Genomic DNA, 17209 nt, shown 5'->3' with positions numbered 1-17209 from the left:
TCATGTCCAACTCTTTGTGACCCCATGGACTGTAGCCTGCCAAGTTCCTCTATCCATGTGATTTTCCAGGCAAGAATACCGGAGTGTGTTGTCATCTCCTTCTCCAGAGTATCTCCCCTACCCAGGGATTGAACCTGGGTCTCCTGCATTGCAGGCAAATTCTTTACTGCCTGAGCCACCAAGGAAGCCCAAGTTTACACAGTGCTACATGTCAATTGTATCTAAATAATACTGGAAGAAAAAGAAGGACAAAGAACATTTTTCCTTTGGACATTTTTTTCGTTTTTCCAAAGGACAAAGATATACAGTTGTCCAACAGGTACATGAAAATGGAAAAAATTACCATGAATATTCAGGTAAATGTATATCAAAACTATGCTGGGATATAACTTCACACCTGTTAGTGAGAGGGTAACAGTCAGGAAGGCCAGGGGTCTCCAAACGGAGGAAAGAGGCTGCAAGTGCCAGACATTTTTATCTCTCTTAAGCGGCAGGAGAAAAAAAAAACAGCGATATATTTTCTTCTCTATACAAATTTAAAAGGAGGTTTCTCTTAAAATGCTGTGTTGCCATGACACCTGGTTTCACCTGAAGCTAACTACTCTCAAACCTTGAGTTAACCAATACATTTCTTTTTCTTATGGAAATGTTGTCTTAAGCTATGTTAATGTACCCCAGACTCTGTCTTCAAGTTGGTTCCGCCAAATGGCCTAACCTACTTACTCAGATATTGTTCCCTAATCTATGTAAATGAAACTATTTGTTGGTATTCTGCCCTTCTACAAGATTCAAGTCAATCGTTTTATGGCCAGGGATCAATTATCTGGTGCCATTCTAAATTTTATGACATTCCTTTCTTTTCATTAACAGACTGTGAGTGACTATATAACTTACAGCTAAAGACTAGGAGGGGGGTACTCTTTTGCCCCCTTCTGATACCTATGTCAGAAGCTTTCTCTATCTCCTTTATACTTTAATAAAACTTTATTACACAAAAGCTCTGAGCGTGGAATCCAGCCTTGTCTCTGGCCCCGGATTGAATTCATCTCCTCCAGAGGCCAAGAATCCCGGCGTCTTATCGTTCAGCAACAACCTTTCATTAGAATGTATTCTATTGAAAAGATAAGAGCTAATAAATACTGGAGAAGATGTGGAGAAAAGGAAACACTTTAGTACTATTGGTGGGATAGTAAACTAGTACAGCCATTATGCAAAACTGTATGGAAGTTCCTCAGGAAATTAAAATAGAACTACAATATAATCCAGCCATCCCACTTCTAGGATATATTCAGAGGAAGTGAAAAACATTATCTTAAAGGACTATCTGCATTCCTATGTTCATTCACAACAGTCATTGTATGGAGACAAACTGTTGACAGACAAATAGACAAAATGTGGTAGAAATAGACAAGGGAATTTAACTTTAAATAGAAGGAAACCCTGTCATTTGCAACAATATGGATGGGCCTTGAAAGCATTATGCTAAGTGAAGTAAGTCAGAGAAAGATAAAAATTATATGGTATCGCTTGTGTCTAATATAAAAAATAAACATATAGAAGAAAAGTAGAATGGCTATTGTAAGGTGCTGGGCATGGGGATTGAGGAGTGGTTGGCAAGAGAGTCCAAATTTTTAGATACAAGATTATAAGGTTGAGGATCTCATAAACAGCATGATTAATTTAGTTGAAAATACTGTGCTGTATAATTGAAATCTGCTGACAGTAGAACTGTGAGAGGTAAAGGTAGAGTCTAGTTTCATCTTTCTAAGTGTGAATACCCAGTTTTCACAGGACCATTTACTAAAGAGACAGTCTTTTCTCCATTGAGTATTCTTGGCTGGTTTGTCAAATATTTAGTGATCATGTATGCATGGGTTTACTTCCGGGCTCTCCACTATGATATACTGGTCTTAATGTGTCTTTTATTATACCAGGACCATGCTATTCTGAATACTACTCTTAGTAAAATAAAATAAAAAAATTATGACTAGGTATTAGAAAAGGAAGAAGAAACTGAGCCCAAAATTAGAAGAAGAAAGGAAACAAAGATTGAATCAGAGATAAATATAATAATGGTAAGGAAAGCAATATCAAATGCTTTTTTAAAAAACTGAGCTGGTTCTTTGAAAAGATAAAATTGACAAAAAACCTTAGCTAGACTAACCAAGAAAAATATTCCTTTAGCAAATATGACAAAATTTATGAAAGAGGAGTTATTTCATTAAGATCAATAGAGGATTCACATTTGTAGGGAGAAATGTACATTTTTAAGCAGAAAAAAAAGCTAATTCAATAATAAAAATAAATATTTCAAATAATTCTACATCCAAATGGAACAAACCAAAAAAGAAAACAACAATAACAACAACAACCGTTTGCCTGGGCACCAGTCTTCCATATTTCAATATAGCATGAAAATGAAATAGAAAGTATAATTTAAAATTTTGCTTCATCATATATAGTTAAGGTCTTCCTTCAATCAAAGACCATATTAAGTCAACCTATCTATTCAAATTTGTGTTTCTGTGTAGACTTCACATGGAGATACGTATTTGATAAACATTTTGCCAGTCGCTGTGGCAGGTACGTGAACATGACTGAATTAAAAAGCAGGATGTTAAGGAGGATAATAAAACTCAGTCACCACTTATAAAGCATGAATATGCATGCTAAGTCGCTTCAGTAATGTCTGACTCTTTCAGACCCTATGGACTGTAGCCCACCAAGCTCCTCTGTCCATGGAATTCATCAATTTATCATGGAGTAGGTTGCATTCCCTTCTCCAGCATATCTTCCTGACCCAGGGCTTGAACGGGCAGCTCCTGCATTGGCAGGCAGGTTCTTTACCACTAGTGCCACCTGGGAAGCCCATCTATAATGCACAATAGTAGTCAAACTCTACATTATCAGGAAGAGCAGTTAAGATATTTATATATAAATAAATGATGTATGCAAATGTGACAAACTGTGGTCTCAGATGTTTCTCTGTTATAAAATACACATTGGGTTTTCAAGTGTAGTTTTTATTCACGTGAAAAATGCAACTAGTAACTCTAGTATAAAAGGGAAAAAAAAACCTTGGGATGATAAATATAATTTGAGAAGAAATTATTCATAAGACATTCATGCTGCCTTATGGGGGAAGAAAACAGGAATTTCCAAATATTTCAGATATAAGATTGGGGAAAACTTTGCAAAAGTAGGAGAAGAAATGGTAAACTATCTATATATGAGACAGAAAAAAAAAAGTCTAATGAGGTGAGCTACATACATTTCACAGAGAAGGTGCCAAGTAGAGTTTATTCCATATGAGTAATATAACTCACAACTATCCTTAGTACAACAGAAGAAAAAAGAAAAAAAAACTTGGGATAATATTTCATCTGAGAAGAGATTATTCTTAAGACATCCATATTCTCAAGAACCAGAACTTTGCAACTATTTGGTGTAAGTTTGGGGAAAGCTTTGTGAAAGCAGGAGAATAGAGAAACGGAAAAACTGTATGGGTATTAGAGCAGAAAAGTTGATAAATTGCATTACTTAAGTGTAGAGAGAACTTGAAGTCACAGAAATAGCAATTTCAAGACACAATAGAAAGAGAAATTTCTGCTTCCATAATTTGATCCAATAAAGGTGGTTTCAGGCTCCAATGATTTGAGCCCTGCAATCTGGGTACTTCTTCAGTCCCAGAATAGTTGGCCTTTTTGTAGAAACCATCCAAATGAATCTTTTCAGAGACCTCTTTATGTCTTTATTTTACAGACTGCAAGTGAAGGGGTTAAGCAAGGGTGTGACCACAGTGTACATCACTGAGGCTGTTACACTTGAGTGTGAGGTGGGTATCAGCAGGGCTAAGATACACTCCTAGAAGCATACCATAAAATAAGGCAATAATTGAGAGGTGAGATGCACAGGTGAAAATGCTCTATACTTCCCCTGAGCTGATGAGACTCCTCTGATGGCGGAAACTATCTTAGAGTAAGAGTAAAATATTCCAATGAAGGCACCCCACCTAGTACTCCAGCTGAAGAATACATCATGATGTCATTCAGAAAGGTGCCACAACAGGCACGTTAGATCACCTGATTATGTTCACAGAAGTGGGGGATTTCCAAGACTCTACAGAACACCCACAACAACACTAAGTTTTTTTTTTTTTTTTTTTTTTCAGTTCTGGATTGTTTCTTTTATTAATTTGCTTGAGAGAAATTATATACATAAAGTAGAACATTAAGATACTTACCATATTGCCTTTTAAAAATTTTATTTATTTTCTCATTTATTTTTATTAGTTGGAGGCTAATTACTTTACAATATTGTAGTGGTTTCTGCCATACATTGACATGAGTCAGCCATGGGTCTAATGTGTTCCCCATCCTGAACCCCCTCCCACCTCCCTCCCCAACCAATCCCTCTGGGGCATCCCAGTGAACCAGCCCTGAGCACTTGTCTCATGCATCCAACCTGGACTGGCGATCTGTTTCACACTTCATAATATACATGTTTCGATGCTGTTCTCTCAGATCATCCCACCCTCGCCTTCTCCCACAGAGTCAAAAAGTCTGTTCTATACATCTGTGTCTCTTTTTCTGTCTTGCATATAGGGTTATTGTTACCATCTTTCTAAATTCCATATGTATGCATTAGTATACTGTATTGTTTATCTTTCTGGCTTACTTCACTCTGTATAATGGGCTCCAGTTTTATCCATCTCATTAGAACTGATTCAAAAGCATTCCTTTTAATGGCTGAGTAATATTCCATTTTGTATATGTATCACAGCTTTCTTATCCATTCTTCTGCTGATGGGCATCTAGGTTGCTTCCATGTCCTGGCTATTATAAACAGTGCTGCAATGAACATTGGGGTACACGTGTCTCTTTCAGTCCTGGTTTCTTTGGTGTGTATGCCCAGGAGGAGGATTGTTGGGTCATATGGCAGTTCTATTTCCAGGAGAAGGGAACAGCTACCCACTCCAGTATTCTGGCCTGGAGGATTCCATGGACTGTATAGTCCACAGGGTTGCAAAGAGTCAGACACAACTGAGCGACTTTCACTTTCACCATGCAAATAGTTTAAAAATAGAACTCTGACCCAGCAATCCCACTCCTGGGCATACACACTGAGGAAACCAGATCTGAAAGAGACACGTGTACCCCAGTGTTCATCGCAACACTGTTTATAATAGCCAGGACATGGAAGCAACCTAGATGCCCATCAGCAGAAGAATGGATAAAAAAGCTGTGATACATATACACAATGGAATATTGCTCAGCCATTAAAAAGAATACATTTGAATCAGTTCTAATGAGATGGATAAAACTGGAGCCCATTATACAGAGTGAAGTAAGCCAGAAAGATAAACACCAATACAGTATACTAACACATACATATGGAATTTAGAAAGATGGTAATGATAACCCTGTATGCAAGACAGAAAAAGAGACAGAGACGTATAGAAGAGACTTTTTGACTCTGTGGGAGAAGGCGAGGGTGGGATGATCTGAGAGAACAGCATCGAAACATGTATATTATGAAGTGTGAAACAGATCGCCAGTCCAGGTTGGATGCATGAGACAAGTGCTCAGGGCTGGTTCACTGGGATGACCCAGAGGGATGGGATGGGGAGGGAGGTGACAGGGGGTTCAGGATGGGGAACACATGTAGATCCATGGCTGATTCATATCAATGTATGGCAATAACCACTATAATATTGTAAAGTAATTAGCCTTCAACTAATAAAAGTAATTGGGAAAAAATTAAAAAATAAATAAATGAATACAGAACATGCTCAAATATACCCCAAATTAGAAATTTAAAAAATACTTGATGTTCTGCATAGTCCCTCACACATAATAAGTGTTTCTGTTTCTCTGAACAGCAAAACTCACATATGTTTTCATTTTCATGGAGCCATATTATTTATTTCACTTATTTTACAGTGTGATCAAACTGGACCTTTATTACCATTACTTAATTATCAACTTGCATTGTAGACTCAAACAGACACATCCTTATTATTATATTAAATAAACAAACTACTAGTTTCTATAATAATTACTAGTTATAGTTGTTATAATTACTAGTTTATAAACAAATACGCAATTACTAGTTAACCAAGAATACAAACAGTTATCTTTCATCTCTGGACTAGGCTGATCAGGCACTTAGCTGATTTCAGGTAAAACTTCTCAGGTTTCATTTTCTCTGAATCTTTCCTAGAGGAATTCTTGTGCTCTCATCTAGACTTACCTAGATGGAGTTTCTTAGAAGGAGGTCTCTTGTGGAATGTGTCACTCCTTGGGTGGTTGATGATGGAGACTGGAGCTGTCACCAGACAAGACAGCAGAGTGTAGTAAAGCATTGGCCCCGATCCAGATTTATGACTACAAAAGCCACTTTGTGTCCTGTCCAGCTTAAGGATGCAAACACTAAGTGACCTCAGCAGGGGAGATATTAATAGCTTTCTATACCTGCTTATTAGGCACCTTTCCCTCTCTTTATTTCTATTTCTATGTACATGATTTCTCTCTGTGTCACTGGAATCAAATGAAAGAAAGATTCTCCTAATCATGCTCTGCTCCCAAAAGACCAGGTTCAAAGTCAAGTGAATCCAGTCTTTATTAATCTTTGAATTTAATCATGTCTGTTTTTCAGGAGTCTAACTTGGACCACCTTATCCTAACCCTTGGTTTAATATTTTTCCAAAGGCTGAGACTAAGGGAACTCCCAGGTTGAAGTCCCTTTGATCCTTAAAAGATTAATTTGTGGTGAGCACACAGAACTTCATTGTCAGAAAACTGTTCTTTCTTCCTTGAACTAGAGAGAGGACAGTGTTCTGTTGATATATAGTTATGGATGTCACATTCTTTGGCTTCTTGACACAACTGCCCAAAAAATTGGCTTCCCTGGTGGCTCAGATGGTAAAGAATCTGCCTGCAATGCAGGAGACCCAGATTTGATCCCTGGTTCAGGAAGATCTCCTGGGAAGTGATAACCCACTCCAGTATTCTTGCCTGAAAAATTCCTTGGACAGAGGAGCCAGGTGGGCTTTAGCCCACTATTTATGGGGTCATAAATAGTTGGACACAATGAGTGACTAACTTTTACACTTTCTGTGGATGTTACATTCTTTGGCTTCTTGACACGTTTGCCCCAAAATTTAGCAATGTCACACTTTACTACAAGTTAAGAGCTCATACTTAGTCCCTTAATGTAAAATATTTGTTAATTATTAAAAAGCACATTTATGTATTTTAATGCTATTTAACCTGAGATTAGCATCTTATAGGCACTGCTTGATTTAAGTTTTATAAAAGTTTGTGCTAAGAAGCAGTATTATTGTGAGCTCAATTTTCCATTGCAGGAATGTGTTTTAAGCAGTTAAATGATCTGTTTAAAGGCTCAGACTGAGGAAGGAAAGGGTTTTGGTCAGAATTCTGTCAGCATTCACCATGTTTCAACCATAGGCCACTGGTTCTCAAACAGAGATAATTTTTCCTTGGCAGATATTTGTCAATATCTGAAACAATACTGCTAAACACCTACAGTACTCAATACAAATAATTATGCAGTCTGATTGTTAACTTGAGATGATGAGAAAACTAGTTCCAGACCAGCATTTCCCCAACTTCACTGTGTATAGGAATCATGCAGGATTGTAGTTCTGATGCAGATTGGGATTCATCAGGTTCTGGTAGGCCCAGAGCTTCTGAAAATCAAAGAAACCTCCTGCTGGTGTTGATACTACAGCTCTTAGTCTATGGACCACTCTTTGAGTAGCAAGATTCCATCCAAATGTAATGCAGCAGAATACACATTCTTCACAAGTGCACGTGTAACAGTCTCAAGAATAGACCATATGTTGGGACACAATACAAATCTCAAAAAAATTAGAAGACTGAAATTATATTAAGCATTTTACTGATTGTAATGGCATGAAACTACAAATGGACTATAAGAAAAAAGCTGGAAAATCACAAATATCTGCAAGCTAAACATGATCTACTGAACAATATTGAGTCAATTAAGAAATCAAAGGAGTCATAAAAAACCTTGAAGACAAATGAAAATAAAAACATGACATATATTAACCTCTGAGATAAAGCAACAGTGTTAACAAGAGGGAAGTTCATAGTAATGCATACCTACTCAAGAAACAAGAAAGATATCTAACAAACTATTTACTTTTACATCTAAAGGAAGTAGCAAAAGAAGAGCAAAGAGCCCAAAGTTGGAAGGAAGAAAATAATGAAAGGAAGAAAATAATAAAAATCATAGTAGGAAAATGAAAAATGCTGATAAAATTCATCATCTTTTCATAATAAAAACCTTTATTAAAGTTAATATATAGGGAAAATGTTAGTGCTTAGTCATGTCCAACTCTTTGCAATCCCATGGACTGTAGCCCACCAGACTCCTCTGTCAATGGAATTCTCCAGGGAAGAACACTGGAGTGGATTGCCATTCCTTTTTCCAGGGGATCTTCCTGATCCAGGGAACAAACCTGGGTCTCCTGCATTTAAGGCATATTCTTTACTATCTAAATCAGTAGGAATGCCATGTAGGTAACATATCTCAACATAATAAAAACTACTTATGATAATTGCAAAACTGATATAATACTTAACACTGAAAAACTGAGTGACTTTCCACTAGAATCTAGACCAAGACTATGATTCTCACTCTCACTATTTCCCTTTAATATAGAATTGGAAGACAAGAAAAAAAAAGAAAATGTATTCAGATTTTCAGGGAAGAGGTAATGTTGTCATTAAACACAGATAACATGATGCTCTATATAGACAGGAAACTAAATATTCCGTACAAAAACTAATAGAACTGATGAACAGATTCATCAAGGTTGCAGGATACAAAATTAGCATATGTAAATCAGTCACATTTCTGTACACTAACAATGAAATCTCAGAAAGGGAATGTAAACAAGCAATCTCATTTAAAATTGCATCTAAAAAGTACTCAGGAAAATACCTCACCAAAGAGGCAAAAGACTTATATACTGAAAACTACAAAACATTAATAAGGGAAATTTAAAATGATTCAATATTGGAAAAGACCCTGATGCTGGCAAAGATTGAAGGCAGGAGGAGAAGAGGGTGACAGAGAATGAGATGGTTGTATAGCATCACTAATTTAACAGACATGAACTTGAGCAAACAACCAGAGATGGTGAAGGGCAGGGAAACCTGGTGTGCTGCAGTTCATGGGTCACGAAGAGTCAAACATGACTAGGCAACTGAACAACAACAAAAATGGTTCAAAGAAATTGAAAGTTATTTCACGCTCTTGGAAAAATTAATATTGCTAAATGGCCATACTACCCAAAACAATCTACAGTTTTAAGGTAATCCCTATCAAAATACCCATGACATTTTTCATGGAACTAGAAAAAATAATCCAACAATATATACGGAACCATGAAAGACCCACAGTTGACAAAGCAATCCTGAGGAAAAAAGAACAAAGCAGAAGGCAAAACCTTTCCACATTCAGACAATACTATAAAGTTACAGTTATCAAAATTGTGCTATTGGCAAAAATAAGACATGTGGATCAATATAACACAATAGAGAGCCCAGAAATAAACTCACAGACTTATGGACACTTAAATTTTGAAAAAGGAAACAATGGGAAAAAGACAGTCTCTTTAGAAAGTGGTGTTGAGATATCTGGAACAGACACATGTAGATCAATGAAGCGAGAGCATATCTTCACACTATACACAAAAATAAACTCAAAATGGCTTAAAGACTTAAATATAAGTAAAGACACCATCAACCTTCTAGAAGAGATCATAGGCAAAACATTTTCCAGCATAAATCATAGCAATGTTTTCTTAGGTCAGTCTTCCAAGACAATAGATATAAAAGCAAAAATAAACCTATGTGACTTAACCAAACCTATAAGCTTTTGCTTCCAAAGGCAACCATAAATAAATAGAAAAGACAGCCTATGGACAGGGATAAAATATTTGCAAATGATGTGACCAACAAGGGGTTCATTTCAAAAACATGCAAATTAAATAAAAAAAACTCAATTGTAAAATGCACAGAAGACATAAATCCACATTTCTCCAAAGGAGACATGCAGATGGCCAACAGGCACATGAAAAGATGCTCATCATCTCTAAGTATTAGAGAAATACAAATCAAAACAACAATGAGGTACAACATCAAACTGGTCAGAAATGTCATCTTTAAAAAGTCAGCTAGTAACAAATTCTGGAGAGGGTCTGGAGGAAAGGGAACCCCCTTTACACTGTTAGTGGGAAAGTAAATTGGTGCTTCCACTGTAGAAAACAGTAAAATCTGAAAACAGATTTTTAAAAATTTCTTCATGATAGTAGCCCAAGTCCTTCTGCAGTCACCCTACAAAAGATACTGAGTGAGTTCCCTGATGATGTCCACAGGTGGAAGTGCTTCTGGAGTCCTTGGGTGGGCAAGTTTGGGGTCTGAGTAATCAAGTTGCCTAATTCTCAGGTCCCTGTGATCTGTCCAGTGTCTGAGATCATACAAGCAGGGGCTGGATCTTGAAATCACCAGGGGAGACTTGGTGCTTGAATCTGTGGTGGTGAGCATGACATGTAATTCTATGATCAGGAGTGAAATTTTGGTCCAAAGTTGCCAACCAGGTGCCAAGGACCCCTGCTATGAGCTTGACATTTCAATTGGTAGAGATTGGTTTTATTCTGGTGAGGGTTGTGATCTTTAGTTTGAGGGAGATTTCCTAGAGAATGGGGACCATGTGCTGGATTGGTTCCATGTCAAGCCTGAATGTTGGGTCTCAGGGGCCAGCATGATGTTTTAGATGAGGCACAAGTCTGTGTCTGAAGGAGACTGCATGGACTGTCTGCTGCAGCTTGCATGGACACTGACAGCATGAGGAATAGCTTGGTGCTGCGGCAAATTCAGATCTTGTGTTTGCAGGAATTGGATTGAGATCTAGACCACAAGGGCTAGCCTGACACTACTAAAGATATTGCACTGGAGTATGAGGTGAAGTCAAATACTTCCTTCACTCATCTTTCCCCCACTTGGAGGTTTCTCTCTTCATCCTGGGATGCCTAGATTTGGGGTAGGAGTGACAGGGATAATGTGAAATTGTCCTTCCTATTCTATTCAATGCATCTTAAAAAAAGTAGTTTCCTTCATCAAGGTGCTGTGATGCCTCACCTGAAATGCTTTGCTTGTACGAAGGTATTTTGGTGAATGGATAGTTCTTCAATTTGATGTTTCTGGGAGGGGACAGGTATAGGATTTCCTACACTGCCATTTTGTTTTGATGTCACCCTGGAAAAGTCCCTCTACTTCCTCTATTATTAGTACATGTTAAATATATTCAGTTTATCACATGGCATACTCTAATGAGTTAAAGGGGAATAAATCTAAAGATGCATGACTCAGGGTCAGATTGAATACAGGTAGCTGAGCCACAGTGAACAAGTGTGGATGATATGTCTTCTAACTGGGAAGAAAGCAAAGTATTATGTATGATCATAGGAGCAGTGGAATAAATTAAGGCAATGTACATATGATAAAATCATTTTTTTTCCTGTAAACTAAATTAAATAGATAGAGAAATGAATGAACTAACTATAATTTAGTTTAAGATGGAAGAACACTATAGCCAGGCACAGATGAGCCTTAGAAACCATATGTAGAGATAGACAGCTAATTACAGACTCATGAGGAAATTAACAGAGCTTGGAAAAATTCCAAACCATACCATCCCATTAAATAATAAATGCATTATGTTTTGGGGCTTCCCAGGTGGTGCTAGTGGCAAAGAACTTGCCTGCCAGTGCAGGAGACATAAGAGACACCAGTTCAATCCCTGGGTCAGGAAGACGCCCTGGAGGAATGCACGGCAACTTACCCTAGTATTCTTGCCTAGAGAATTCTATGTACAGAGGAGCCTGGTAGGCTACAGTCCATGGGGTCACAAAGAGTCAGACATGACTGGAATGATTTAGCATGCACGCACATTATGTTTTACCATTTTATTTTAGGATGGCTGATAACGTAACCCACTAAAAATGTAATAATAAAAGGGAATGAAGTGGGCAATAATAATCTACTGTTTCTTTTTAAAAAATGCTTTATTGGAATATAGTTAATTTACAATGTTGTGTTAGCTTCAGGTGTGCAACAAAGTGAATCAGTTATACATACACATATCCACTCTTTTTTGGATTATTGTCCCTATGTTAGACCATGTTCTGACGTTTGGAGACAGCATTTCTGATTGCTTTGTTACTCACGTTTTTTTAAATTTATTTTTCTTCACAAAATTGTATTAGCTTGAGTCTGATGCCTTAGACCACTTGGGCATCCTGATAGCCTACAGAACTGTATTAAAAAGTGACTTCATTGATATTCCTGTCCAGATACCAAGGAGAGCTTGCAAGGACACACATATTTGTACACAAAAACTGTTGACCCTGAACATTTGAGTAGGTAGAAATTCAAGTTCTTTCATGAACCCTGATCATGAAAACTGAAGAAATTCTATTGTATCATATGGGAGATATGAAGTGGATAATATCACTTACTGCTCATTTTGTTTATGGCAGTATTTAGGACGAATTAGGTTTTTTATGTAGAACAATGGGAAAAATAATTGTTGTAGGCATCACTGCAAGTTTTCAAGCAGGAAGAATAAGATGATTCAATAAGAAAATGTAAAACAGTTTCATCAGTCCTTCACCTCAATGAAGAAATCACCTTATACATTGACACTGGTGTCCCATACTATTTTTAAATTTTTCTTACAATTTAAAAACATATTTTTAGTGAACTATCTATACAAAAAATTACAGCTAAATATGAAATGTAGACCCTGAAACATATATATTCATTTTTAGTATGTAAATTTCATTCATAAATGGATAAAACTATGATGTGAATGTCTTGGCATATAGTCTAGGAGACGAACTGCCTGTTTATTAGTTTGTGAAATTCTTGTATATTCCCTTCTTAGTATTCTCTGCTTCCTATATATTATGCTAATACCTCTATTTCTTACTGTCTCTACCTATGGGTGGAGAAGGAAATGGCAACACACTCCAGTATTCTTGCCTGGAGAATCCCGTGGACAGAGGAACTTGGTGGGCTGCTGTCCATGGGGTCGCACAGAATTGGACACAACTGAAGAGACTTAGCATGCATGCATGCATTGGAGAAGGAAATGGCAACCCACTTCAGTATTCTTGCCTGGAGAATCCCAGGGACCAGAGGAGTATGGTGGGCTGCCGTCTATGGGGTCGCAGAGAGTCGGACATGACTGAAGCGACTTAGTGGCAGCACCAGCAGCTACCTATGAGTAAGGAGGTTTTCCTTAATTTATTCAGTAGATGTATAGTTTGAAAAGAAATGACATGCATAATGTTACAAAGTATAATTTAAAGTTTGTTTCATTATATTCCATGTTTTCTCTGACTTGAAGGTCATATTAAGTCGATCTATTTATGTATAGACTGAAACTGTCAGACATGTATTTGATAATCAGTTTTTCCAGTAACTATGGTATCCAATGTGGACATAGAGCCTGTTAAGAGAATAGAATCCTATTTACAGAATAAAACTAAATGGTCTATTACATATATAAAAAAAGACACTAGTATGTTGAAGTCCTCATTATCAGGAACACCAATTCAGGAAGTGATGTAAAAAGGGACAATGGACATAGAAATAAAAAAACTGTAGTCTCAAGTTTTTCCTCTCTGTAATGTTATAAACACAATCAAGTTTCCAAGCTTAGTTTTTTTTTTTTTTTTTTCTCCCAATAGAGTGGTAACTCATGACTAGTCTTTTAGTAAAACTGAAGACATATTACATGGGGTGATATTTGTCATTTAAGAAGAAATGATTCTTAATAAATTAAGGCAGTTCCATGAGATACATGAGAATTTCCAACTTTTCATATCAAAGTTTGAGAAGAAAGAAGGGACACAGGAGGAAAGAAAAAGAAGAGAAAGCCTTCGGATATTTTCACTAATAATGAGGTAATTACATTCTACAGAGCAGCTGAAAAATATAAAAATTCCAGGAAATAAATAAAAAGGCAACTTCTACATCTACAATCTGATTAAAGGATCATTAACTACTGACTCTCAAACTTTGAGCCCTATAGTAGTCGTGGGCATTTCTCCAAATCCAGTGTAACTGTCTTTTTTGGACTTACCATCACAAAGAGTCTTTTCAGAGCCCCCTTTATGTCTTTGTTTCTCAGACTGTAGATGAAAGGTTTCAGCATGGTGTGACCAGAGTGTGCATCACCAAGGCAGTTTACTTGAGCTGGAGCTAGCAGCAGAGCTAAGGTACACTCCTAGGTTTGTACTAAAGAATAAGGAGACAATTGAGAGGAGAGATGCATTGGTGGAAAATGCTTTATACTTCCCTTGAGCTGATGAGATTTTATATATATATATATATATATACATATATATATATATTTATACTGGCTTTCATAGAAGCAGTGTTTACAGTGACAGGTAGGAAGGCAGAGATTTTAGTGGTAGAGCTGGTGGGTGGATTGTTATGGAGGTGCATCCCTTTGGAAAATTGTTTCGAAGTTCTTCCAAGTTCTCAGTGAGTTAGGAGTCAAGGGTATCAGTTTACAATAAGGATGGCGGAAGATGGTGTTTAAGGTATGAGGATACAGAAGACAATAAATAGTCATTGCGGGGTTAAAAACAAACAAACAAAAAAAGCAGAAGAATGGTGGGAAGGAAAGGAAGGAGAGAGGGAAGGAAGAAAGGGAGGAAGGGAAGAAGGCATTACAATCCTAGTGTGTGGAAAGATTTTGAAAGGCAGGTCATTTTGCTCAAATGTATGTCCATTGAGTTGGTGATGCCATCCAATCACCTGCCCAGCAAAAATTCAGGGCTTTCAAATCTTCCTTTCATTCACAATTCACTAGTCACCTCCCACTTTCACTTCTTTCCCACCGAGACCACACACTATTGATCAGGCATCCGTCACAACTCTACTCCTTGTCCTATCAGTTAGTTCACATTAGCCCATTCTTACCTTGTTTATGCACTCAGTTTGTTGGCAACCCTTCTTCGCCACAGGTTTGGTCCTGCATGTCTGCTAGATTTTGCTTCCTTATCTCATTAAGAAAGAACTAGTTTTTCTTCTACTTGCGGTGGATTTTAATTTCTAAGTTTTATAAACCCCTGGGCACTTCCTCTACTTGGAAACAAGTCCTCATCTATTTTTCCCCCAATCTAACTTCCACCATTAATGTCAACTAATCTGCATCTGTATATATCATTAATAAATGATTAGTAGCCAGAAATCATGATCATTTATTTATTATTCTCTGACTGTGTGAAAGCAGAAAAATATTTTATACATTAGAGTGGAAATCTTAAAAAATTGAATCTCTTAAATGTAGATAGAAGTTGAAGTCAAAGCAGAGGAAATACCAGGAAATAATAGAAAAAGCATGGTCTACACCTACAATCTGGTCAAAAAATAGTAATTTCTTGCTCCAGATTTTTAGCTTGATAATCATTTACACTTTTTCAACCAGAGGTAAGTTGGCATTTTTAGAGACGCCATCCCAATGAATCTTCTCAGAGCCCTTTTTATGTCTTTATTCCGCAGACTGTAGATGAAAGGGTTCAGCATGGGTGTGACCACTGTATACATCACTGAAGCTGTTATATTTGACTGTGAGCTATGGGTAGAAGCAGGGCTAAGGTACACTGATAGGACTGTACAATAAAATAAGGCAACAACCGAGAGGTGAGATGCACAGGTGGAAAATGCTTTATATTTCCCCTGAGTTGATGAAATTCTTCTTATGCAGGAGATTATCTTAGAGTATGAATAAATGATTCCAGTGAATGCACCACCACCCAGGATTGCAGCTGCAAAATATATTACTATGTCATTAAGAAAGGTGTCAGAACAGGCACATCGGACAACCTGATTGAGCTCACAGAAAAAGTGAGGGATTTCCAAGCCTGTGCAGAAGGACAACCGCAGCATCATTAAGCTTTGTAACAGGGAATTCAGAGCACTCATCGCCCAGGACACCAGAACCAGCAGTCCACAGAGCTGGGGGTTCATCTTGACTGTGTAGTGCAAAGGGTGGCATATGGCCAGGTAGCGGTCATAGGCCATCACAGTCAGGAGAAAGTTATCCAGCCCTGCAAACAGTAGGAAAAAGTGCATCTGGCTAATACAGCCTGCATAACTTATACCTTTGCTCTGCCTCTGGATGTTCCACAGAATCTTTGGGATGGTGACGGAGGTGAAGCAGATGTCTACAAAGGAAAGGTTAGAGAGGAAGAAGTACATAGGGGTGTGGAGTTGGGGGTCTGAGCTCACAGCCAGGAAGATGAGCAGGTTTCCAAACACAGTGATCAGGTACATGAAGAGGAAAAGCCCAAATATGAGGGGCTGCATTTCTGGTTTCTCTGAGAATCCCAGAAGAAGAAATTCTGAAATCTGTGTATCATTTCCTGATTCCATGTAGTGGAGGTCACTACCTAGAAATAAAAATAATAATAAGACTGATTTAACAAAAATAGATCTTGTTGGTATAAATGAAATTGTACAATTTATGTTTTGTGGTCAAGAAATCAACATCTACAGTTTTGGTGTGAAACTTTTCCCTTTTGGGACATCCTCTGATTACAAATTCCTGTTCATCTGTATTTTCACCAAGAGGTCATGTATTGTAAACTTTGCATGAGGGATTCTGACAAAGCACTGAGGCTATATATTGAGTACTCACCATCTCCTGAATAAGTAGAGTATGCTAGGAGACACAAACCCCTACAGTTCAATGATGGAGAAAGAAAGTAAACAAGTAGAAATATAATAAAATGTCAAATGAAGAAAAGTAGAGAAGGTATATAGTAGGTAGTAGTAGAGGTGTTATTTTTTACTGGGTGTTCAGCTAGGCTGGCAAACAACGTAACATTTGAACAGAGATATCAAGGAAGAGGATCTGGGGTGTCAAGGTTATCTCAGGAAATGTGGGCCTGGCAGGAGGAATGGCCAGTGCTAAAACCCTGAGGAAGGCCATTGTTTCTGATAGTCAAGGCTCAAGTGGAAGTTTGTGTGTCAAGGGGAATGATCAAGAGGGAGAGTGATGAGAGATAAGACAGATGCTAAGGAATACAGGGAGCCCATCATTCACATGTTGGTCTTGCACTTTATAATTTTGTTGA

General features: G+C 37.5%; 1 pseudogene; it reads right to left on the bottom strand.

The window, feature by feature from the left end:
* Positions 1 to 14121: 14121 nt before the first annotated feature.
* On the bottom strand, positions 14122 to 16508 carry LOC122700878 (annotated as a pseudogene).
* Positions 16509 to 17209: the final 701 nt, after the last annotated feature.

This window comes from Cervus elaphus, chromosome 9 (genome assembly GCF_910594005.1).
Source record: "Cervus elaphus chromosome 9, mCerEla1.1, whole genome shotgun sequence".
NCBI lineage: Eukaryota > Metazoa > Chordata > Mammalia > Artiodactyla > Cervidae > Cervus > Cervus elaphus.
The sequence above is the reverse complement of the archived record's forward strand: the minus strand, read 5'-3'. Positions and strand labels throughout refer to the sequence as shown.